The 25,000-nt window shown below is 43.9% G+C and overlaps 1 protein-coding gene across 8 annotated transcripts in view; it reads right to left on the bottom strand.

The window, feature by feature from the left end:
- The window catches only part of LOC143027818 (uncharacterized), a 385,267-nt gene that overhangs the window by 113,741 nt on the left and 246,526 nt on the right, over window positions 1-25,000 (bottom strand). The window contains exon 1 of one of the 8 annotated variants that reach the window (XM_076189421.1): window positions 1,547-2,002. The exons of the other annotated variants lie outside the window; for them this stretch is intronic. The gene's annotated coding sequence lies outside the window, so the exon portion shown is untranslated. Of the gene's footprint in view, window positions 1-1,546; window positions 2,003-25,000 lie in introns of those variants that run through there. 8 annotated transcript variants of the gene reach the window in all.

The following is a 25,000-nucleotide window of genomic DNA, read 5'->3' as shown; positions in this document are numbered from 1 at the left end:
AAACTCCTACAGCGGGGTTCCATGCCACCAGATGATTCTATTCAGGTGTATGTGTGGGGATACAGGGAGGGGTTAAAGTCATACGTGCATCTACATTCCAAGTTAGCTATTCTTCTAGTATCTCCACCTGACACTAGATGGCAAAGCTACCACTTCATTCTCACTATTCTGGTAACATGCAAGAGGGGTCGTGTTATACTGCAATGATGCGAAATAGATGCAACAACCTCTTTTGGCCTGGTTGAGTAAATTAAGAAAATATGACATCTTTGTAATCTGCCTGTACACGTATGGTTGTATGTGAGTATACATAAACGTACGGAATCTCACTCACACATACACACACACACACACACACACACACACATACACATACACATACACACATTGTGTGTATGTATATATATATATATATATATATATATATATATATATATATATATATATATGTAAAGGTTGACAGAATATGGAGATGAGGTGGCCATGGAACATTAAGTTAAGAGTACGGGATTTTATTCAGTAGCAGACGTTTCGACCTCTTTGGCCTTCTTCAGTGGACTGAGGAAGGCCCAAGAGGTCGAAACGTCTGGTTATGAATAAAACTTTCATAATCTACCTTTAACGTTTTATTGCTAACTCGTCTCCAGAATCATATATATTCATACACACGCACGCATGCGCATCAAGTTTGACTAATGGCGACAGAAACGACTCCATGAATTGGATAGAAATACAAATAACGATAATAATCAGGAATCAACTTATCAGAAGTGAATCAGGGGTTAGTCATAACCACAACATACAAAGCGAGTTAAATGTTCTAACACATTGGTAAGATGAACTGTAGATCACACTATCAGAGAAAAGAAAGTTGTACGAAGATACGTATATTGCGATCGCTGTCTGTGATCCTCTTCAGCGTGATAAGAAGAGGATCACAAACTTCGAACGTAATATACGTACCATCGTATAACTTTCTTTTCTCCGACAGTGTTATCTACAGTACACAAATATATGTTTGTAATACATTTCATGAAACATACTTTTGTATAAAAAAAAATAAAGAAGGAAGGTGAGAATAGATTCCCTTCACTTACTCAAAAAATATTCATTAATGAAATCTTGTATATATGTGAAAAATTACGGCACGTGCTTGGATATGTGTAACACTACAACTATAATAAATATTACCAATAATAACAATAACAATAATAATAATATATAATATCAATAACAACAATAATAATATGATAATATATGATAATATAATAATAATAATAATAATAATAATAATAATAATAATGATAACTAAATACTAATGCAATGATGATTGGTGACGACGATAACGACGACGACGACGACGACGACGACGATGACTGTGGCCTCGCGTTTTACTGACTAGAAACCCGTTGCCCCCCTGCAGCCAGCAACGGTCCTCAGGACTTCCCACGTATACAAGTGAACACTTGACACTTAGAACTATGCCAGCATTTACCACCACTGCTAGGACAATATTCAACACAACGAAAGGAATTTCAGTACTTACTAAGCCAAGTTAGAAGTTCTTCCTAAATATTACTTCTTCACAAAATTTCCCGATAAGTACCTCAATGACAAATTTCTGTTTCAATAAGTTTGTCTAGTTTGGTATTGTCTTGTTCATATTATATCAAAGGAATTTCAGAAGATTTTCGTTTCGTTGGAACAGAGCTATTCAGTACGAGCTGACGACATGACGTCACGACGTTCAACAAAAATCTCAACAAATCCCATCAACAACCAACCGGTACCACATTACATGGGTACATTCTCTTATTACCAATTAAAATCACCAAGTTCTCCATAGGACTGGAACAGTTTCTATCACAAACAAGACGACACACACACACGCACACACTTATGATCTCGTAGGCAGGTAATTCGGTCAGCGGCGACGTGGGACGGATACCGACGTAGCGACTGCCTTAACCACCCGCCCGGCGCGGACTTCGCTCGCCACTGCACTGAGCCAGGCGGAGGACCGAGGCGACACTTCGCACTGCTCGACTGCGGAGGGGTAGGGAGGGAGGGTGGGGAGGTAGAAGTGAGTTAGACAGGTAAAAATGGAAGCAGGAGTGCATAAAGACATAGGGAGAAAGGAATAGAGGCTGGAAGAGAGTAGAAAGAGAAAAGGAGGTGGGGAGAGAAGTAAGGAGGAAAGGAAGGAGGAAAGGAGGGAGAAGGGAAAGAGGGATGGGGAGAAAGATAAGGAGGTAATGGGGAAAGAACAAGAGGGCTTGGGAGAGTGGGAAGGAGAGAGGGAGATAAGAAAGGAGACAAGGAGAGAGGGAACGAGAGAGAAGAGGAGAGAGGAAAGGAGAGAGGAAAGGGGAGAGGGGAGGAGAGAGAGAAGAGAGGAGAGTGAGACGGAAGAAGATGGAGAGGAGAGAAGAGAGGGGGAGGTAGGAGGAGAGGAACGGAGGTAGAGTGAGAGGATAATAAATAGGTAAGGAAGAAAGGAAGAAGGTAGGTAGGCAAGTAAAGAGGTAAGGGGAGACGAGAAAGGTAATGGGGGAGGAGGAAAAGATGGGGGGGAAGGAGGGAGGGATAAAGGTAGAGAGGAAAAGAGGAGACAGGAAAAGAGGAGGTATGCAGAGAGAAGAAGGGAGAGGAAAGGAGGGAGGAGGGAGGAGGGAGGGAGGAAGAGATAGATAGATAGAGGGAGTGTGTGTGTGTGTGTGTGTGTGTGTGTGTGTGTGTGTGTGTGTGTGTGTGTGTGTGTGTGTGTGTGTGTGTGTGTGTGTGTGTGAGAGAGAGAGAGAGAGAGAGAGAGAGAGAGTAGAGAGAAAGAGAGAGAAAGAGAGAGATGCAAAGAGAAACAAGGTGAAATGATGTGTGTGTGGGGTTATTAGTGAGATAGTATGAAGTATTACTGTGGCGAGCGGAGGTGATGGTGGGGGGGGGGTGAGGCCCACGACAGTTTCCGGAGATCAAGTTAGGTGTAAACAAGAACGAAAACAGAAATTATTGACAAGAAAGTTCTACCTAAGAGCTGAGCCCATTGCACGGGTGGAAGGAAACAAAGAGACAAAACTTCAAGGCATGAAAGGCGAAAGGGAAGGAACAGGAGGGGAGGGGAGGGGAAGAGAAGGGAGGAGATGAGAAGATGAAAGGGGAGGTGAAAGAAGATGAGGGGAGGAGAGGAGAGGTAAACGAAGAAGAGGAAAGGTAAGGGAAGGTAAGGGGAAATGAGGGGAGGGGGAGGGGAGGGGAAGGGAGGGGAAGGGGAGGCGAGGTGGTAAAGGGAGGTGAAAGAGAGAAGGGAGGAAGGGAGGGGGAGGGAAGAAGAGGGAAGAGGAGGAGAGAGGAGAGAAGAGTTGGGATAAGGAGAGGGGAAGAGTGAAGAGGGGAAGGGAGGGAGGAAGGGAGGGAGAGGAAAGAAGGGGGAAGAGGAGGAGAGGGGAGAGAAGAGTTGGGATAAGGAGAGGGGAAGAGTGAAGAGGGGAAGGGAGGGGGGAAGGGAGGGGGAAGGGAGGGGGAAGAGGAGGAGAGAGAAGAGGAGAGGTGGGATGAGGAGAGGGGAAGGAAATTCCGATGAATCGATGCGTTTTAATGTTTTGCAAAGAGCCGGATGTGATGAGAGAGAGAGAGGGAGATTGGGCCCTGATAAATAATCACTATCGAGATGGAGGAGGAGGAGAAGGAGGAGAAGGAGGAGGAGGAAGTGGTGAGGGCAGTGAAAGGGGTAATGAAAGAGAAGAAAGAGGAGGAGAAGGAGGAGGAGGAAGTGGTGAGGGCAGTGAAAGGGGTAATGAAAGAGAAGAAAGAGGAGGAGGAGAAAGAGGAGGAGGAGAAAGAGGAGGAAGAGAATGAAATCGAGATGGAGGAAAGAGGGCGAGAGAGGAAGAAGAGAAGGAAAAGTAAGAGGAGCGAAAATTGAGGAGGAGGAAGAGGAAGAGGAAGAGGAAGAGGAGGAGGAGAAGAAAGAGGAGGATGAGGAGGAGGAAGAGAATGAAATCGTGATGGAGGAAAGAGGGCGAGAGAGGAAGAAGAGGAGGAAAAGTAAGAGGGGTGAAAGTTGCGGGGAAAGAAGTGGAGGAAGGAAGAGGAGGAGGAGGAGGAGGAGGAGGAGGAGGAGGAGTAGGGAGGTGGTGAAAGAGATAGAGGAAGCGGAGGCGGCGAAGGAAATGGATGTCTTGTCCAAGACATGAGAAGCGAAAAGCGGCCACTTACACAGTCAAACAGTCAAAGAGCGAAAATTAATATATATATGTATACACACACACACACACACACACACACACATACATTTATATCTTTATACATTATATGCCTACATACATACGAGGCAAGGGTAGAGAAAGGCTATACTACGCCAAGACGCGTTTAGTTGTGGTTGGAGGAATCGAACTTAGGCGAACTCACCACCATGTCACGTGTGTGTATGTATGTATGTGTGTTTGTGTGTGTGTGTTTGTGTGTGTGTGTTTGTGTGTGCGTGTATGTGTGTGTGCGTGTGTGTGTGTGTGTGTGTGTGTGTGTGTGTGTGTGTGTGTGTGTGTGTGTGTGTGTGTGTGTGTGTGTGTGTGTGAGAGAGAGAGAGAGAGAGAGAGAGAGAGGCGGGGGTGAGGAATCCCGGCGTCAATTGTTATATTCCACCTCAACCCATAGACGGTGTGGATAGATTTCATACACCTTCATGTTGGTGCCTAACGATTTTATTAATTTAATTGAACCTCACCAACCGTACAGTTTACTGGTGGTGTAACTGGAAGCGTGCTGGTCTCGCATTCGGTTAGTTGTGGGTTCGATTCCCTTCTTGTACTCTTTCTGATATACATTAATGACTTTGATGAAATCATATAGTATAAATGATCAAAGTTCGCGGATGATACCAAAATTGTTCTAAATGGCAAAACTTCTAGATGTAAAAATGTTACGAGTGGAGTTCCTCAGGGTTCCGTTCTTGGGCCACTTCTATTCATAGTATATATAAATGATATAGACTATGGACTAAAATCTACTGTCTTCAGATCTGCTGATACAAAACTGTGCGGAATGGCAAATGATCACTTAAACCAATTAGATATTCAAGAAGATTTAGATAAACTACAGCAATGGTCTGAAAAGTGGCTAATGATTTTTAACACAAATGCAAGGTTATGCACATAGGTAAGAATAACAGTTAGTACGACTACAAGTTATTTAGAAATTCGTTAATAAATGTGCATAGTGAAAAGGATCTCGGCGTAATTATCAGTAACGATCTCAAATCATCCAAGCAGTGTATTTCAGCCTCTGAGAAAGCAAACAAGATTCTAGGACTGATTGCGCGATCTTTTGACTTCAAAAGTCCAGCTCTCATTAACAAGCTATATAAATCGTTAGTTCGTCCACATCTGGAATATGCTGTTAAGGTATGGTTACTGAATCTCATTAAAGACATTGACAGATTGGAAAAAGTACAACGGCGAGCCACAAAAATTATTCCAAATATCAAAAATAAATCGTACGAAAATCAACTAAAACATATGGATCCGTTTTCCCTAAAAAAGCGCAGACTTAGAGGTGACTTGACACAGGCCTTTAAGAGTCTAAAGGGAATTGACAATATCAAAAGTGACAAAATTTTCACACTCGATGAGAATCCGACAAGAAATAATGGTCTCAAACTGCCAGGAAATAAATTTAATTTTGGAACTGGGTAGAAACAACTTCGCCAACCGTGTAGTTAATGAATAGAATGCACTTCCTACAGAGGCAGTGCAATGTATTCAATTCGAAGCTTGAAGATACGTTTAGATAAACACCTAAGCAAGATGCTGTAATGCCTGCCATTTATTTTATATTACTTATTTGTTTGTTTGTTATTATTTGTTTATTATCATCTTGATTATCATTTATCTATCTATCTGTCAATTTATCATTATTTGCTACTTCCCTGTTTGTTTATTGTTCAACTTTACCGATTCATTTACTTATTTGATTTATTATTATTTATATTGTTATAATCTTTATTTGTTTATTTATCATTATCATCCTTTTTTATGCATCCGACCTAGTTATGGACCAAAAGGTCTCCTGTCGGCATGCTCCTCCTTTGTAATCCTTTGTAATAACACAATAATAAGAGTTACAAAATCATTTGAACACTATTGATAAATGTAAAATATTTCATATTGGTAATAACAATGTCCAAGCCAACTACACGATGAATGGTGTACAACTATCAAGTGTAGAAACAAGCAGTGTTCGTAGGTCATTAAAAATTTAAATAAATTAATTGGATTTATAGGTAGAGCTTCTGGGATTAGAACTGAAAAACATTATTCTTAATCTTTACAATACCCTAGTCAGACCTAACCTAGAATACTGTGTACAGTGCTGGTCTCCATATTACAAGAAGGATATACAGAAGTTAGAAAGAGTGCAGCGTAGAGTAACAAAGCTCATTCCTAGGTTGCGGAACAAGCCATACGAAGAGCGCTTAAGAGAACTAAATTTGTTTAGTCTCTCGAAACGGAGAATGAGGGGTGATCTAATTGAAGTCTTCAAAATTGTCAAAGGAATTGAAAACATGGATGTGGAAAAATATTTCAAAATTGACACCTCCAACGCAACTAGGAATAATGGATGCAAGATTGTAGGAAAACGATTTCAAACAGACGTGGCAAAATACTTTCTTCAATCGCATTGTTGATATATGGAATGGTCTACCATCCAACGTCATTGGTTGTTCCACTGTAGAGATACTCAAGAAATGTCTCGACATTTACTTAGTTACAAATCCCTGACTAGAATGATTTACTTCTAGCTTGGTAAAAAAAAAAAAAAAAAAAAAAAAAAAATTATATATATATATATACTATATTATATATATGATAGATATGGTACTAGAGCAGTCTTGAAAGGACCAATAGGTCTGTTGCTGTTCGTTTGTCCATGTAACTCCATGTAACTCCCCTCCGAATCCCAGCAGTGACTGTATGTTACCTGTCCTAAAGGACATCCTAGGGCAAAGGTGACGGCTTCAGCCGCAGCTACTTATCGCCTCCTGGCGTAGGTTCTTCATCACTACCTCCAAGTCTGCTGTTTCAGCCCATCTTGATTGGCCTGCAGACGGAGTGATTCGTCCTTTCAAACTTCTTTTTCTGGGTGCCGGCCAAAGATCTTGTTTACCCAATTCCACCCTCCGACTTTGCGTCTAAATCTTCAGTTCAGAAACTCCCTCTCCCGTGCCCCCATCTCACGCAAACCAGAACAAAATCATTAAAGTGGGACACCCGGGCGTGGGTGTCAAGCCCCTCGACCTCCTACTGCTGATGGTATCCGCTGTTCACGGGAATGTGTTCCCAGGGACAACGGAAGCATTGTCCTTACGAAGACACCGAGAGACGCGGCGCCTCAGGGGTTCTTATCGGGACGGGAAGTCCTAAACGAGGTCTGCGAGATGTTGTCGCCCGATGACGATGGGAGTACAATGGATTGAAATGATACGCTTGGAAGTAGCGGGGGAGAGGGGGCGCGGAGCAGACCGAGATTCCTAAAGACTTTTACCGTCCGACCATAAAGACACTGAATGAAGAAAATGGAGGCGAGGCAGGAGGAGAATCAGAAACAGAAGGTGGAGATAGAGAAGAGGAGGAGGAGGAGGAGGAGAATTAGGAAAGGTAGGAGGAAGAGAATTAGGAAAGAGGTAGGAGGAGGAAGAGAATTAGGAAAGAGGTAGGAGGAAGAGATGGATTACGGTGAAGATGATGATGAGGAGGAAGAGATGGATGACGGTGAAGATGATGAGGAGGAGGAAGAGATGGAAGACGGTGAAGATGATGAGGAGGAGGAAGAGGAGAAAAGGAAGGAGGGCGGGGAAAAGAAGTAGACGGAAGAAGTAGATGGAAGAAGTAGAAGAGAATAAAGAAGGACAAGAAGTAATCAAGGCCTGACATTTGAGGAAACGAAATGAAACGATAAAAAAAAAAAAAAACTTAGGACGCTAATTACAAGTTAACAGAACTAAACCGGGAACATGAAATCCTCGTTCGTGACGGCTGAGGGAAGGAGAGGGAGGAAGAGAGGGGGGGAAGAGAGGGGGATAAGAGAGGGGGAGAGGGGGAGGGGAGAGGGGGGAGTGCGGGAATTAAACAGAAAATTGCTTCAGGGGGGCATTTCAGGGTCAGAGGATAAGCCATTACAGGAAAGAGGAGGAGGAGGAGGAGGAGGAGGAGGAGGAGGAGAAGGGGGGAGGAGGCGTGAGAGGGAGGAAGAGGTGGGAGAGGGAAGAGGAAAGGGGGACGGGAGAATAAAGTATGAGGAAAATAAAAAGCGCGAGCATTTGAACTAGAAAAAAAAAAAGGATTAGGATAAGGAGGGGGAAAAGGAGGAGGAGGGACAGGAGGAGGAGGAGGAGGAGGAAGAGGGGGAGAGAATGAAAGAATATATCACGTTCATTCAGGTGAGGAGAAAGACAGCGAAGAAGACGAAGCTGACGAAGAAGAAAACGAAGATAAAGACGAGGACACGAACTTTTGCAAAAAAAACGGAAAAATAGACGAAGACGAAAAAGAACAAAAAGGTAGAGAGAGGATACAGGGAGGGAGGAGTTGATGGGGAGGAAATGATGGATGAATGGATGGAGAAAAAGCGGAAGACAAGACAAGCGTGTTCATGAGAGGCAGAGGAGCAAATAATGACAAATATAATTAACGACAGGATAAGTGGGGAGAACGGAAGCCCCCGGGCAATTTAGCATCAAAGAAAACGTACTAGTCCTCAGGGGTGACTACAGCAAACCGAAATTTGATCGTGTTTCAAAGACGATATTGCATTATTATACACGTAACTATTACTTATCAATGTTAATATTATGTTTACAATTAGAATCCCACTATGAGAGGATTTTATCATATTCCAAGTCAAGTAAAAAAAAAAAAAAAAAAAAAAAGAATCATTTCTCTGTTACCGGACAAACATCTGGCAATGGCTTCCTTGCCTTGGCCTTTCAAAAAACTATTACACAATATCTATCAAGCTAAACCTTTCTTTAAACTTTAATAGCATAATTATACATCGTCCAAATATAAATTCGTTTTATTAATGTTGCAAATATGAGATATTTCTTAATGGGAGGGAGGGAGGGAAGGAGGGAGGGAGGGAAGGAGGGAAGGAAGGAGGGAAGGAAGGAGGGAGAGAAGGAAGGAGGGAAGGAGGGAGGGAAGGAAGGAAGGAGGGAAGGAAGGAAGGAAGGAGGGAAGGAAGGAAGGAGGGAAGGAAGGAGGGAAGGAAGGAGGGAGGGAGGGAGGGAAGGAGGGAGGGAAGGAAGGAGGGAAGGAGGGAGGGAGGGAGGGAAGGAGGGAAGGAGGGGAGGAGGGAGGGAAAGAGGGAAGGAAGGAAGAAAGAGTGGAGGGAGGGAAGGAAGGATGGAGGGAAGGAAGGATGGAGGGAAGGAAGGAGGGAGGGAAGGAAGGATGGAGGGAGGGAAGGAAGGATGGGAGGGAAGGAAGGATAAAGGGAGGGAAGGAAGGATGGAGGGAGGGAAGGATGGAGGGCAGGAAGGAGGGAGGGAGGGCAGGAAGGAGGGAGGGAGGGGAGGAGGGAGGGAGGAAGAGAGGGAGGAAACAATGGGAGGGGGACGATATAGGAGGTAGGTCAGTGTGTGGAAAAAGAAGAACAGGAGCTAAGAAGCGTTTTGAAACAATTCGATGCGGTCGAAGGCGGAAGACAGTTCATCACCAGCAACGTACCACGGGAAACATCACATCACATCACACACATCATGCAGTGGCCGTGACATATTCGTGACATGTTAGTGACACACTTCTCAGAAAATACGTGGAGCACCGTGATGACACGAATGAAAACAAACAAATTCATATATCAACTAGTGCAACACCAAACCTAGAAACTAATCCAAACTTCGTCAAAAACGCTCAAATGTTTAATATTTTTATTTCAAAAACATTGCACGGTAATGTCAACCATAACGAATTGTGATGCACACTACCACTTATCTGGTCATAGTCATGGAACTCCCAAGGCGGCCTTGCTAGTACAAATATTTTTTTTTCAATTACACGTGACTAGAAATATCAATACATCCTAACAACACATCAACAATCTTATTCTTCCAATTGTGTCCATTAACACCACCACAAAATATATTTCAATGTTCTTAAAAAAAAAATCTAATAATTTCAAGAAATTTAGAGAACCAATACCAGTCTCAATAAACCACCACTTCTACGACCTTGACTATCACCTACCAATCATACCATACCATCCGTCTCGTCTACCACGTCTATTTAACGTACATAACTTCTTCAACGTCTTGCACACCACGTGGTATGTATCCTAGCAGCCGCTAAAAGATCTTAATCTTGTACACGTAAGGCTTTCGTTAAATATGGGGTTAATACATTTTCACCAGATACAAGAAATATCACGATAATTATTATCAATTAACATATAATTGGTAGAGATGAGCCAACACCAGGAGACGCACACCTGTGCCCGAAGCCGTCACCTTTGGAAAAGGCGTGCGAGATTCGACCCGCCACTAAGCGAATGAGAGACCAACAGGCACGCTTTTGATTACGCCCCCAAGGGAGAATTGTTTAAAATCTTCCATATTGTCAGAAAGACAACAATCACTACGCACAACAATTGACCGTCCCTACACGTAATTACAGTTACCTGTCTCACTGGAAACTCTAATTACCAAATGGACCTTGCAGGGTCGGGGAGTGGGGGGAGGGGGGGATTCTCAGAACTACAAAGATCACGTTCAACAAACTCATCATTAACTCTCTTGTTAAACAGAAAAGTTGAATACCAACTCACTTAACCCCTTTCAACATGTTGGCGCACTGTACATATTTTATTCTGTCTTGGAATCGACGATTTGGCTCAGTTGAGAGGAGTGAAGTCATGAGAGAGAGAGAGAGAGAGAGAGAGAGAGAGAGAGAGATTTGTCAGCCACTACGCCCGAGGAGGTAGGCATTACGAGAACAAAATAACGTAGAGGCTGAACAACTTCACACCAGGCTTAATGACCCACTTATGGGTAAAAAAAAAAAAAAAAAAAAAAAAAAAAAAAAAAAAAAAAAAAAAAAAAAAAAAAAAAAAAAAAAAAAAAAAAAAAAAAAAAAAAAAGAGGTAGGATATTTTAAATCTTTACTCAGGCCTCTTGTGCCCAAACACCACCGTCCCCCACCATCCACGCCCGCCCTACGCCCACCCCCTACCCAAAATCTTATTAGTGACCATGCAAAGGCTTTTGATACTGGAAACCTTTTAACGGGATCTTAATATTAGTTGATTAACAATACTTTCACCTTCAACGATATAATCATATACATGATATATATATATATATATACATATATATATTATATATATATACATATATATATATAAAACTGGTGAAAATGTAGTAACACATCTGTAAATCCCAACTAACACCACAATCGGAACAACAGAAAGAGTTGAATACGCGGTTCTAAATAGTTCGAGTGCTAACTGCAATCATCTTCAATTAACAGTCGAAACTCGGGTATTCGAATGGTGTTAGTTGTGATATACATATATATATATATATATATATATATATATATATATGTGTGTGTGTGTGTGTGTGTGTGTGTGTGTGTGTGTGTAATGCATACACACATACAACAGTTAACAGGTTGAGAGGAGGACGGAACTATCCTTCACGCCGGACTGCCATCACACGGTATACGGAAGTGCGTTCCACGCTGCTCCATAGAGGTCAGAGACCTTAGTAGATGTGAATATAAAGGAAGGACTGACGACCAGAGAGACAAAGGTTGAGACGGCACTCCACACAAAACGGTCGTAATAGCCAACACACCCGAACCGCTAAGTTTAGGCTAGACGAGCAAAAAACCCGCTAAATTCGCGAACTTCCCACGGCGCGGAACAAGTGAAAGGAAAACGGGAAGTTCACAATGAGAAGGGGAGGAAGGGAGGAAGGAAGGGAGGAGGGGTAGGGGGAAGGGAGGAAGGAAGGGAGGAGGGGTAGGGGGAAGGGAGGAGGGGTAGGGGGAAGGGAGGAGGGGTAGGGGGAAGGGAGGAGGGGTAGGGGGAAGGGAGGAGGGGTAGGGGGAAGGGAGGAGGGGTAGGGGGAAGGGAGGAGGGGTAGGGGGAAGGGAGGAGGGGTAGGGGGAAGGGAGGAGGGGTAGGGGGAAGGGAGGAGGGGTAGGGGGAAGGGAGGGGTAGGGGGAAGGGGAAAGGGGAGGAGGGGTAGGGGGAAGGGGAAAGGGGAGGAGGGGTAGGGGAAAGGGGAAAGGGGAAAGGGGAAAGGAGAAAGGGAAATGGGGTATGTGGGGAGGAAGAAGGGGTATGTGGGGAGGAAGAAGGGGTATGTGGAGAGGAAGAAGGGGTATGTGGAGAGGAAGAAGGTGGAGAAAAGGGGAGAGAAGAGAATGGAAAAAGGAGAATGGAGAAAGGGGAGGGGAAGAGGGGTAGGTGGAGAAGGAGAAAGGGCAAGTAAGAGGGGAAGAAAAAGGGAGGCAAAAGAGTGGAGAGGGAGAAGGGGTAGGGAAGAAAAAAGGAAGAGAAAGGGAAGAGAAAGGGAAGAGAAAGGGAAGAGAAAGGGAAGAGAAAGGGAAGAGAAAGGGAAGAGGAGGGGAAGAGGAGTGGAAGAGGAGGGGAATGGGGGGAATAGGTGTGTGTGTGTGTGTGTGTGTGTGTGTGTGTGTGTGTGTGTGTGTGTGTGTGTGTGTGTGTGTGTGTGTGTGTGTGTGTGTGTGTGTGTGTGTCTGTGTGTGTCTGTGTGTGTCTGTGTGTGTCTGTGTGTGTGTGTGTGTGTGCGTGTGTGTGTGTGTGTGTGTGTGTGAGAGAGAGAGAGAGAGAGAGAGAGAGAGAGAGAGAGAGAGAGAGAGAGAGAGAGAGAGAGAGAGAGAGAGAGAGAGAGAGAGAGAGAGAGAGAGAGAGAGAGAGAGAGAGAGAGAGAGAGAGAGGAGAGAGAGAGAGAGAGAGAGAGAGAGAGAGAGAGAGAGAGAGAGAGAGAGAGGAGAGAGAGAGAGAGAGAGAGAGAGAGAGAGAGGAGAGAGAGAGAGAGAGAGAGGAGAGAGAGAGAGAGGAGAGAGAGAGAGAGAGAGAGAGAGAGAGAGAGAGAGAGAGAGAGAGGAGAGAGAGAGAGAGAGAGAGAGAGAGAGAGAGAGAGAGAGAGAGAGAGAGAGGAGAGAGAGAGAGGAGAGAGAGAGAGGAGAGAGAGAGAGGAGAGAGAGAGAGAGAGAGAGAGGAGAGAGAGAGAGGAGAGAGAGAGAGGAGAGAGAGAGAGGAGAGAGAGAGAGGAGAGAGAGAGAGGAGAGAGAGAGAGAGAGAGAGAGAGAGGAGAGAGAGAGAGAGAGGAGAGAGAGAGAGGAGAGAGAGAGAGGAGAGAGAGAGAGGAGAGAGAGAGAGGAGAGAGAGGAGAGAGAGAGAGGAAGGGGGAGAGAGAGAGAGAGGAAGGGGGAGAGAGAGAGAGAATCAGCCTATGTTAAGTCAGCCTACCAAGAGGGGCCAACCCCCAAAATCCCGGGATTTGGGGTCCCGGAATATCTTTTAAAATGGAGATCATTGCTTCGTGAAGTGCTAACACATGAGTCTCATTTCGCTGTTTCAATAAGAACAGGTCAATTCATTTCAGGAACACAAAGTATTACAAAGGATTACAAAAGAAAAAAAATACCAACGGGAGACTTTCTGGTCCATAACAAGCTCGTTTGCAGACAAAAATAAACAAATAAAGAAGTAGATAAATTAATCAAACAAATAGATAATGATAAATGACAAACAAACAAAAAATAATATTAATCTAAAAGAGTCGATTGGTGTGTGTGTGCGCGCGCGCGCGTGCGCTAACCCCGAAGCGATTTTACTTGGGTGAAATTTCCTCCATTACTTGAACGGGCCAAAGTCGACATCCCGAGACCAGAAAATGGCCGTCGCTATTAACCAGAAGGTCACTATAATTATTTTCACCGTTTGAGTCTTAGTTCTTCCTAACGCCATACGATTTCATTCAGCTAAGAGAAGTTTCTGGGCCTACAGAGGATTTCTTGATCCAGGAAAGAAAATGGACTTCGCCAGTGGCTGAAGAAGGAGTTTCTGTTGGTATCTCAATAAGAACAGACACCTTGGGCGACCAAGAAGGAAGTGGAAGGAGGAGGAAGGAGGTGGAAGGAGGTGGAAGGAGGAGGAAGGAGGTGGAAGGAGGTGGAAGGAGGTGGAAGGACGTGGCTGAGGAAGAGACTGCGGCCAAAGAGTCAGGATACGAGACCTTTTGGAGTGGAGAAGGTCCGCTGAAAGAGTCTCGACCGAAAGACCATAAGGATTTCGGGAGTCAAGGTGAACACGATGCCAGGCGATTTTTGTACAGCTTCTCAAAAAAAAAAAAAAAAAAAAAAATTATATATATATTATCATACGCCAGGAGACGCGTAGCTGTGACCGAATTTCGTCACTTCTGCTCTTTATGCTCTTTGGGGACTTAAGGATCAGGTAACAGACACTACTGCAAGGAACTGAGGAGGAGGATGTGGGACTCGAACCCACTAAGAAAAGGATACGAGACCGCCACGTTTCCGATGACGTCACCGAAGACTAGGTTCTGAAGGTGAGACTTAAGCCTTTGCCGATTTCGTTCGGGTTAGCGGCTGACGACTGCTCTGCCGTGGATATACGACCCCATGCTGGGGAAGAATCACGATTACTTCAGCTTAATTGGACATAATTCGACGAATCATCCCACCCCACCCACACAACCATTTCCCCGAAGCGTGACTCTCTGTACACGTTGTACATGGTATGGTAAAGTAGGGAGCGAGAGAAAGAGAGAGAGAAACGTGGATCGAGCGTGCGCCAAACGAGGCGTGCGACCCAAACGTGACCAACCCCACTAATAAAGAGGGTAGACACGCCCTTTGTCTGCCTTGCTCTCCTTAGCATCAGGCGATTTTATTCAGGTGTGTGTGTGTGTGTGTGTGTGTGTGTGTGTGTGTGTGTGTGTGTGTGTGTGTGTGTGTGTGTGTGTGTGTGTGTGTGTGTGTGTAATAATAATAATGATAATAATAGGTTTATTGAAAGTGATACATTGACAATAATACAATACAGTAATCATATGAGTAATACGTCTAGTCTAAGTTTTACAGTGATACGCTGACAATTATACAATACACTGATTATATGAGTGATATGCCTAGTCATGTGTGTGTGCGCGCGCGTGTGTGTGTGTGTGTGTGTGTGTGTGTGTGTACACTCTTCAGACTGCATGCATACGAACACGCATATATAATACTGACCCCACCTCCTTACTCCCTTCAATATTCTTTCATCTTTTCTTTCTTTTTGACTAAGAAAGAAATCAATAATTGGCACTCACTCTCGCCCAGAGAAGGACAGCCAAGAGGACCTTTCTCAGGCTTCCTTCGAGACCAAGAAACAAAAAGACCCCAAGGTTTTTCTTCTGGGCGTGTCTGGGAGTGGAGGAGGGGGGGAGGAGTGAGAGAAAGGAGAGTATGAAACGCAACAGAAACGAAGATGACATGACCACGCCTGCGCTAGGCGATATGACGTCATACACGCACGCCCACACCTTCCTCTCCTAAACCTTCCACGCCCAAACTGCCCCAATAAATGGTCGTGATAGTGGTGGTGGGGGGAGGGGGGGAGGGAGGGCATCATTATTGTTCTGTTTGGTTCAAATTAACTTGAGAAGTTTTCTCTCTTCGTTGATGGGCAAATGGTCTGTCATTCCTTAATTTCAGTGAACCAGCTGGTAAAAACAATGATAATGATAAAAGGATTCTTAATCATATTACGGCATTTTCTCTTCACCTCTCTTACCTGACACCCAAGTGTAGCAACACACTTGTTACACAAACTGTACACCTCTTTATTTACTTATATCCTCCCGCATTTTGAGTTCTGATTATTGTCAGAAAAACCATCGTCAACATAAACATTTTCCCGTTGTATTGCTGAAGAATCTATTTTAGAAATGTGATAAAGAACACATACGTGTATTTGGGACCAGTAACTGTTGGTCCTGCAAGATGGACAGTGAAACTGCCCATTATCAAAACCCGACAAAACCCTCTCCTACATCAGGAGGTGCGGCCCTGAAAGGCTGACACTCGGTCTCCAGACTAGGCCCAAGATCCTTCTCTCTCCCTCTCTCTCTCTCTCTCTTTCTCTCTCTTTCTTTGAATTTCAACTGTGTTTATTACACCTTTTCACACATGGACAGCGGACAAACGGCAAATGTTCTACTCTTCCTACCGTTTTGAGCTGATGACATGGAAATACACGGATGCAACACAGCCCAGTGTTTCTTACGAGAGAGATCGGTGGGAGGTTCCGAGGACCGTTGTCAGCCACTGTGGGGCTGTGGCTTTTCCACTTAGGGAAACTCGAGGCAACAACTGATTGCGTGTATATATATATATATATATATATATATATATACATATGTATATATATATATATATATATATATATATATATATATAAATATGTGTGTGTGTGTGTGTGTGTGTGTGTGTGTGTGTGTGTGTGTGTGTGTGTGTGTGTGTGTGTGTGTGTGATTCACCATGGTCTTTGGATCACGTGTTGGACTCGTGATCGACAGCTATTTCCCTCCCGGAAGAGAGCTCAGAGCTCGTATATGACCGATCTATGGGTAATGCACTTTACACACACACACACAACTCCCCGCCCACGAGAGTTGGAGTAACAACCCGCAGCGCAGTGATACTGAAATTATTTCAGCCCTGGGCGGGATTCGAACCCGGACCTCCGTAGTGTCAGCCGGGAACTCTACCAACCGTGTGTGTGTGTGTGTGTGTGTGTGTGTGTGTGTGTGTGTGTGTGTGTGTGTGTGTGTGTGTGTGTGTGTGTGTAATATCTTTCCTTTCTATGTTCTTATGTCCACCTTACTATCTCCCCCTGAGTGTTTCTCTTCTCACCATCGAATATAAAGGATCTCAATCCCCTCCGGTCTCGCCTTCCACCTCTTCCCGCCCTCCCGCTCACTCTCGGCGCGGGAAGCAGAGCAAGGAGGCCCAGGCCGCAGATCCCCACGATAGAGGCAGTAATCAAGGGAGGGAGGGAGGGAGGGAGGGAGGGAAGGAGAGAGACAGAGAGAGGGAGTTAGCCTCGTTCTCTTTTCCTCACTCTCTCTTGTTTCTCTAATATCCCTTACTTGTGTTCTTGTTTTCCTCTCGCCTGCCTCCCTCTCTCTCTCTCTCTTCTATTCTTCTTTGTTCTTTTTCTCTCCGGGTCGAAGTGGAATGGAAAACAAAAAATGAACACCCGTAGCGAAAAGGGATAACCAGCCTTATGAAAGGAGGTAGTAAGGGTCCATTTACCTTTTCACTGTCACCGACTTCAGGTGATTTTAATAACTTTATTTCATTTATCTAATCTTATCCGAACACCCCCCACCCCAAACTCCTCTGCGTGGCCAAAAAGTCAAGTATATATAAACCCAACTCCTTATATTCACTCTTTGTACCCCGTCTCCGTCTTTCAGTGCATTAAACCCTCCATTTTTTTATGTACTCTTTCAAGCCCCCTTCCCCTGCACCTCAGCCCCGTGTCAGCCTCCAGCCACCCGTAAGCAGAGCGTCAAGGGAGGTTGAATGTTTATAGAGGAAGAAAGCACGACGAAAACACGCTCGCACGCACGCACGCACGCACGCACGCACGCACACACACACACGATACATTATCAGAGACTCGGTTAACTTGTACTTTTCAGCATTGTTAACTTTTGATCTAAGTATTTACTTTCATATCCGTAAGCGATTCTATTCATATTTCTTTCCTATACACTAACACACCTCTACTGTGTATTTTCAGTCGCTCGCTCATTTCAATACAGCTACTGGTTACGCATATACATATGTATTCATGTTACTAAATCCTTTTTACACAAATACATAACAATTGTAGTAGTTATGGTGGTGGTGGTGAAGCCAGATTGCTTTGAGGCCAAAAATCTCTAGGTACTGAAGGTAACTAAGGAAGGGAATAGACACCTTGCAGTGATCAGTTATGTATCCTTTAAAAATCAATATATCGAAGACAAAGTTAACTAATCCGTGGCAGAGGTTAATCTACCAGACAACTTCGCAAAGACTGAAACGCAAGCGGCATATGCCGCATTTATATATGGTGTTATACACAAGTGGAATTACATCTTAAAGACTGTACCGAGCGTCACAGAACTACCAAGTTCTCTTGAAGAACTATCAGAAGAGAGATAATTCCGGCCATCACCAACGAACGGATACCAAACGATCAGGAAAGAAATCTAATTGAACTTTCACCAAGATTGGAAGGGCTAGGCATCTCAAACTCGTTTAACCTCGCCAACAAATAACGCCAAATCTTCCTGAAACTCACATCCTCCCTGGCAAACAACACCGTGTCGCAAGACCAACAGGAGACCAACGTGGATAAAATCAGAGGAATTAGAAGAAACATATGAAAGAACAGGGAAGTGAGGAACAAGGAAGAGCTTCACACCTTATTAGGTCAGCTATCGAACCAAATGGAAAGAAAGATAGCAATGGCACAGGAAGATGAGGCGGCCAATTGGCTGACAGCACTACCAATCAGGACAAAGGGATTCACCTAAACAAAAGTGAATTCACAGGTGTCATTGCCCTGGGGTATGGATGTCCATTGAATAGGCTGCTTAACAGATGTTCCTGTGGTACACAGTTTGATCCAAAACATGCGATGGCATGCAAGAAGGGTAGATTCATCTGCATGAGACATGACGAGATAAGGGATCTCACTGCCTAAATGCTTCGGGAGGTGCACAAGGATGTGACCATCGAACCAACACTACTCCCACTATCACGGGAGAACTTCAGGCACCGCACTTCCAACACATCAGATGAATTACAAGTGGACGTCACCGCAAGAGGTTTCTGGACACGGGGACAACTGGCCTTCTTTGACGTACGAATATTTGATCCTATGGCCCCCTGTTACAATAACCTAAGTATTGAGGCTTCCGACTCCCGAAATGAGAACGAGAAAACCAGGAAGTACGAGGAGCGTATACAGAATGTGGACCAGGGCTCATTCACTCCTATAACCTCCACGACTTCAGGCGGGATGGGTCCAAGGGAAAATGCATTCTACGCTCGTCTAGCAGAGGTGATGGCAGAAAAGAAACAACAACCAAAGAGCAACAATGTAGTGTGGATGAGATGTAGACTCATTCTCACTCTTAAGATCAGCTCTCCTATGCCCGAGAGGTACCAGGTCCCCACCCCCTTAATCAGCACATATACAAAAACCTCGATTTTGAGCAGACTGCAGTAAAAAATAGAATAAACGAACTTCTATATTAGGTTTCTTTAAAGTTAAATAATATAAAATATAAACGAGTAGTCGACGACAGTCACTGGCGAGAGAGGGGCCAATGAACTGTGTCTGTGTCTCTGGGAGACAGATCCTAACTGCTTTCACCACACAGTTCCACGAGGATGGAGGTCGTTAAAAATAGATAAGATAAATTAAAAAGTATTAGTATTAGTAGTAGTAGTAGTAGTAGCAGTAGCAATAGCAGCAGCAGCAGCAATGTAATCATAGTAATCACGTTCAAAATTCTAAAAAACCTTAATAATCACAATCAGAATAACGAAAATAGTCAATAGAAATAAAACAATAATAGTAATAACATAATAATAACAATAATATTTATAATAATAATAATGATAGAATAAAATATAAATGATAATAAATAATAATAATAATGATAATAATAATAATAAATAAATAATAAATAACAATAATAATAATGACAAATAATAACAATAATGATAATAATAATAATAAATAAATAATAAATAACAATAATAATAATGACAAATAATAACAATAATAATGATAATGATGATAAAAACAATATTTGCGCTGATGTCTTCTGTGAATATGAAAAACTTCCCGCGCTCGTTCTCTCTCTCTCTTTTTCTCTACCTCCCTCTCTCTACCCCTTCCCACCCCTCTCTCTCTCTCCCTCTCTCTAAATACCACTTTGGGGTTTCCGATCTCGGCTGAAGAATGCAAAGCCACTTTGCGCCGGGGGGACAGCTGGCTACAATGGCACGGGTTCAGACCCTTGACCGCAAGGTCCCGGGTTCAAGTCCCCTCGGGAGGTTTGCCAGCCTCGGCTTCCTCTCCTAGCTACCTAATCCTCCTCTTGCTCCTCTTCCTCCTCCGACCTGGCAAGTAAATGAGTGTCATTTCCTGTAGCTACGATTGTCCTTGATTGCCAAAAACAAATACATGAACAAGGAAAAAATACATGTATATATAAAGAAATATAACTAAATACTTGCATAAAAAAACGAAATAAAATACACTGTAAATGAACCATATATAATCAATGACTAAATACATGAATAAAAAATGAATAATGAAAAAACATTTGCAGGAATGTGAAGATCATATGAATAAGTGAATAATATATACAACTTCCTAATCAAAATATATAATCAAAGTAGAGTAGACGAAAACATAAAATAGAAAAAATACAATATATCCATACTAATTAACTGTAGATGTGCTTTGATGTGTGTGTGTGTGTGTGTGTGTGTGTGTGTGTGTGTGTGTGTGTGTGTGTGTGTGTGTGTGTGTGTGTGTGTGTGTGTGTGTGTGTGTGTGTGTGTGTGTGTGTGTGTGTGTGTGTGTGTGTGTGTGTGTGTGTGTGTGTGTGTGTGTGTGTGCGTGTCACTGAGGTCAAGATTTGAACCCAGTTCACTCTACTGAAATCAACTAAACTCTAGATATTTTCGCAAAGTGCCTCTCGTATCTGGAATTTTATTGATTAATTTTTTGGAATATTTCGTTCTTAATTTGGGAAATATCCAATTTTTGATATGCATTTCCATTACGTGATCTCTCGCTTTTGATAAAACATCTATATTTCTCTCTAATGGAGGCTAGTACGGTCCCCCTTACAAGAGACTTTGTAGCGTTGAATTTAATGAACCAAGACACCCATGGTCTAACGTCGCCGGTGGCAGGGTTCGAACCACCTTCACCTCGACCTCCGTCGCAAGTAACAACGCTCTAACACAGTTGGCCAATATTCGAAACGAAAAGTTTCAAACCATCAAAGACACTAAAATCACACACTGCATTTCGAAAAATATTTTAGTTCCGAATATTGGAAACTTCCGTATTCTAGAAATTCCCAACAGAGAGAAATCAGTGTGGAATATATAATACTTTCCCTATCATCTACGTATTTATTCAGTTGAGGGAAAACATACAGTGCTGGATTAATATATATATATATATATATATATATATATTATATATACAAATATAAACATCCACATTTGCCTCTGATCGTGCAATCAATGACTAAAGTTTTGCGTGTGTACTCTCTCTCTCTCTCTCTCTCTCTCTCTCTCTCTCTCTCTCTCTCTCTCTCTCTCTCTCTCTCTCTCTCTCTCTCCCTCTCTCTCATGGCGTGAAAGAACTCAATCCTTTCTTCACGGGGAGTAACATGACTGTATGACAACTTGTTTACACTCGGGTCATGGGGCTGAAGAGGAAGAGGAGGAGGAGGAGGAGGAGGAGGCTGATGAGGAAGACGACGACGAGGAGGTGGAGGAGGAGGAGGAGGAGGAGGAAGAAAGGCCGATTTACATTTAAAATACCTCCAAAAGATAGCGACACGAGATCACAACACACATACACATAGACAGAGGCATGGGGGGAGGAAGGGTGAGATAGACAGAAGAGAGAGAGAGAGAGAGGAGAGAGAGAGAGAGAGGAGAGAGAGAGAGAGAGAGAGAGAGAGAGAGAGAGAGAGAGAGAGAGAGAGAGAGAGAGAGAGAGAGGAAAGAGGGAGGAAAGAGAGGCAGAAAGAGGGAGGAAAGAGAGGCAGAAAGAGGGAGGAAAGAGATGCAGAAAGAGGAAGGGAGGGAGAGAGTGAGGGAGAGAGAGGAAAGAGGGAGAGAGAGAGAGGAAAGAGGGAGGAAAGAGGCAGAAAGAGGGAGGAAAGAGAGGCAGAAAGAGGGAGGAAAGAGATGCAGAAAGAGGAAGGGAGGGAGAGAGGGAGGGAGAGAGGGAGGGAGAGAGGGAGGGAGGGAGGGAGGGAGGGAGGAAGGGAGGGAGGGAGGAAGGGAGAGAGGGAGGGAGGGAGGGAGGGAGGGAGGGAGGGAGGGAGGGAGAGAAGGAGGGAGGGAGGGAGAGGGAGGGAGGGGAGGGAGGGAAGGAGGGAGGGAAGGAGGGAGGGAGGGAGAGGGAGGGAGGGAGAGGAAGGGAGGGAGGGAGAGGGAGGGAGGGAGGGAGAGAGAGAGAGAACGGAACTAATGACGTCCGGAGTTCCGTTTTCTCTCGTGAAATCGTTTATCTCCGATAGTAAATGACGTTTAAACGTGGCACGCTCCAATTCAAACAATGGTAATAATAATAACGAAAAAGTCGGTTTAATTGTCGATGTTTGTTTGCTTGGAAGCGAGTGTGCATGCAAACCTACTCTCTCTCTCTCTCTCTGTGTGTGTGTGTGTGTGTGTGTGTGTGTGTGTGTGTGTGTGTGTGTGTGTGTGTGTGTGTGTGTGTGTGTGTGTGTGTGTGTGTGTGTGTGTGTGTGTGTGTGTGTGTGTGTGTGTGTGTGTGTGTGTGTGTGTGTGTGTGTGTGTGTGTGTGTGTGTGTGTGTGTGTGTGTGTGTGTGTTTACGAGCGCCCTTTCGCACGTTAATTACCTATAAAATAAAACAAAAACATTTCCCCCAACCTTCATGTATGAAAAATATGACAACCATTACTTGTGTCGACTCTTCCTTTCTTGTGATTCGGAAATTATTTTCTGTCAGACCATTGTGTTGCTCACAGCTTTCCTTTGAGACTTGGAAAGACTTTTGAACCTCAAGCACACACGTATGCATAGTGTAACTATGATGCATAAAAACGTACAAAAGTTAAGGCTACACACTAAAGTGACTAGACATACGTGTATGCACGCACGCACACACACACACACACACACACACACACACACACACACACATATATATATATATATATGTATATTATATATATATGTGTGTGTGTGGGTATATACGTATATATACGTATATATACATATTCATATACACATATATATACATATTTATATACACATATATACACACACACACACATATATATATATATATAGATAGATATATATATACGTGTGTGTGTGTGTGTATATAGTAGAGAGGCACCAGTGACGGTACCTGGATGCGATAGTACTACAAAATGAACAGCGGGCTGGCAATGGGTCTCCGGACTGGGCCCAGGATCTCTATCAACTTGTGCCGTTTTCAAACACCGGGAGCTGACAACCGGCGACTGATCACCTATTCCTCCTCCTCCCATTTTGAACCGGTGACAGAGTCTCACACTCGCACAACACGGGCAGCAATCCATTTTTTTTTTTTTTTTTTTTACTTCCAGAGAGATCGGTGGGAGGCTCCGAGGACCGTTGCCAGCCACTGTGGGGCTGCGGGTCTTGGGGGGGGGGGAAACTGGAGGTACAGATGGATTGATTGTACGGTAGAGTTTGACGTGTAGATTAATCACATAGGAAACTGCCTTGGATGATCGTGCTTGTAGGCGACTACCTACTGCCGTCCTACTTACCACCACCAGCGAGCTTCTTGGCCCTCGCCCGCCTCCCGCCATCGTCTCACCTGGAAGAAGCAAAAAGGAGCCATTGTTCAAACAAGGAAACCACAAACTTGCGCAACGATGATGAAAATGGGGACACATACGGAGGTGATGGGTACAATGGAAGGATGCTTTGGATTAGGGTGAGATGGGGTGGGAGGGGGGCGAGGGGGGGGGCAGTGATGGAGGGAGAGGGTGAAGGTGGGAGGGAGGGGAAGAGGGTGGGGGTTGGGGGGACGAGGGAAGGGGTCAGCGTTGATGTCACGAAGCAGATTCGAGTCCGCGGAGGGAATAAAACGCTGAAGACTCTGTTGGTCTTCCTACGATTCGAAGCGCTACAGGTTTTTACAAAACTTGGAAGAAGAAAAAGAAGAACAAGAACAAGAAGAAAAAGTGGTGATATAAAAAACAATACTATTACATGCTTAGAAAAAATAAAAGAAAACATGTAAATATTATAGTGAATATAATACACAAATCATTACTTTTTTCAGGTATGTAATTTGAATTCATACTTGGAAAATATCAAAATAGCAATAATAGCAATAATAATGATAACAGTAATAATTATATCAATAATAAGATTAATGATAATAATAATAATAATAATAATAATAATAATAATAATAATAATAATGATAGTATACATACATACATATACCAAGGCTTTTTCCCCCTTCCAAGGGAGGTAGCCACAAAAGGAAAGGCATAAAAACACTCCCACCCATTTCATCCCTAAATACACTCCACACCCCTCCCACCCTTCCTCTCATCTGAGCACCTCCTGGATGACGGGTCATCCCTGAACCCTGCCCACCGCCCTGGGTCAGAAGCAGTGTCGCAAGACACAGTACATCCACAGCAAGGCCGCTTCATTTAATCGGCGACCCCCCCTCTCCGTCCCCCTTTGCATATAAGGAGAGGACGGGGAGAAATCCCTTCGGGCTGCGTCAAAATTTACTCACACATACTACCCCACCCCCCACCCCCCCGCCTATTCCTCCTCATGCAGTCACAACATCATCCATATACAACCATTCTCCACTCACCTCTGTCTTCCGTCCTCTCCCTTCCTTCCTCAACAGACATTCCCCTCTTCCCCAAAGCCCCCTTCACCCCATCCATCCACCTCATCCTAGGACGTCCCCTCATGTTCACTCCCTCCACATCTGCCTTCCATACCTCTTTTACTAGTCTTTCTTCACTCATTCTTTCCATGTGTATGAAGGAGTGATTGTGCCAACAGCACTGTATGGGGCAGAAACGTGGAACATAAGAGAAGAAGAGAGAAGGAGTTTGAATGTGTTTGAGATGAGGTGTCTGAGAAGTATGG

This window comes from Oratosquilla oratoria, chromosome 8, assembly GCF_046742065.1.
Source record: "Oratosquilla oratoria isolate Oo_2021 chromosome 8, ASM4674206v1, whole genome shotgun sequence".
NCBI lineage: Eukaryota > Metazoa > Arthropoda > Malacostraca > Stomatopoda > Squillidae > Oratosquilla > Oratosquilla oratoria.
This window is presented reverse-complemented; position numbering and strand designations above follow the sequence as displayed.